The following is a 1,494-nucleotide window of genomic DNA, read 5'->3' as shown; positions in this document are numbered from 1 at the left end:
TGAACCAAGAGCAGACTCCTCGTTCTTGAAGTACGATTCATTTGTGTTCAGTGGTGAAAAACCATTGTCAAAGCATGTTTTGAGCAACTGTTGATGGGGAGTTGAGGCTATTGTTTTGAATACGGCTTTGTAGATCCCTGTTCAAAGCATAGAGATGAATTGTCATATTCCCCCTCTCTCTCTCTGAAAGTTCCTGGAAAATGTGAAAATTCAGCTAGTTTTCTACATTTTAGTTGTCTTTGAGAGGAAGGAAAAGTCACATCGGATACTAGAAAAATCTGTTACAAATCTGTTCTGTGCCTGGAGACTGAGACAGAATGATCAGACAAGCCTGTTAGCACTTTTAAATTTTTTTCTCCTTCCGTTCCAATCACATCTCATTCTACTACTATAAATCTTCAGATTACCCCAAAGGAAGAGAATCTGTGGGGGTTTTGTATGTATTTATGACCTCCTTACCCCAATTTGTTCCGTCACAGAAGTGGGACACCGGTCATTAACCCAGAAGATGCTCCAACCCTAAAATGAGATAAGTTGGCATGTTCAATTTATGTGCATTTTTGTAAGTATTTCCAGAGGGAAAAAATTTCTCATTTGCTGATAAAGCAACTGGTTTTAATTTAAAAAGAAGGATCAAACCAAGAATAACAGCTGTGATTCTAAAGGTTTCAGCCTGTCAGGGGTTTCTAAGAAGTAATTGCCAGAATACTGGGAAAACTGGCTATAAGTCATCTATCTATTTAGAAAATGTAAATTGCCAACTCAGTGTAACTACGAAAAAGAAATATCAGTCCATATTCATTACGTGTTATGACTCATGGAACATCTGAAAGCTTTCTGAAGACCTAAGAGTATTCAAATAGTGCCTCCTAACTTACAGTTCAGTAGGATTTGTGTGTAGAAAATAACTTACAATACACGGGAGCATTCATGTGTATTTGCAATTGGAATGTGCGGTGGTGCATATCAAGAGCCTCTAAAGAGCAGAAAATTTGAATTTAGCCTGATGGTTCTGAGAGTATTAAATGGCATTAGCTGGAGGGGAGTTGAAAACAAGAGTATTAGCCCTTAACAGTGAAAAGAGCAAGGGTGGGACGTGAACCACCTTCAGAGCTCTGCTCATTTTCAGAGGTGGAGAACGTAACTGACATTTTCACACCTTAAATAAGAGGTTCTTTGGTGTACCTTGAAGGAGCAAAATGGCTGGAGATTTTCCATTCGGTCTATAGACAAAACTAATTCCCTCCTTTCCCTTGCTTCTGACTTGGGACCGTGAACCTGGCCTGTTTGGTGGGAAAACAATTGATAGTTTATATTTTATGCAGTCAAAACTGTTAAAGATTCCAGTGGAAACTTTTTCTCCTTTGGAAATTTGAGATTGAGGCTACCTATTGATCAAGACAAAAAATGCAAACAGTAACGGATATATGAATTTTTGAATCATAAAACTCCCTCTGTGAAGTATACATAACCACAACTCATACCGAGGTATCA

The sequence above is a fragment of the Buceros rhinoceros genome, unplaced genomic scaffold (genome assembly GCF_000710305.1).
Source record: "Buceros rhinoceros silvestris isolate BGI_N320 unplaced genomic scaffold, ASM71030v1 scaffold8890, whole genome shotgun sequence".
In the NCBI taxonomy this organism is placed as follows: domain Eukaryota; kingdom Metazoa; phylum Chordata; class Aves; order Bucerotiformes; family Bucerotidae; genus Buceros; species Buceros rhinoceros.
This window is presented reverse-complemented; position numbering follows the sequence as displayed.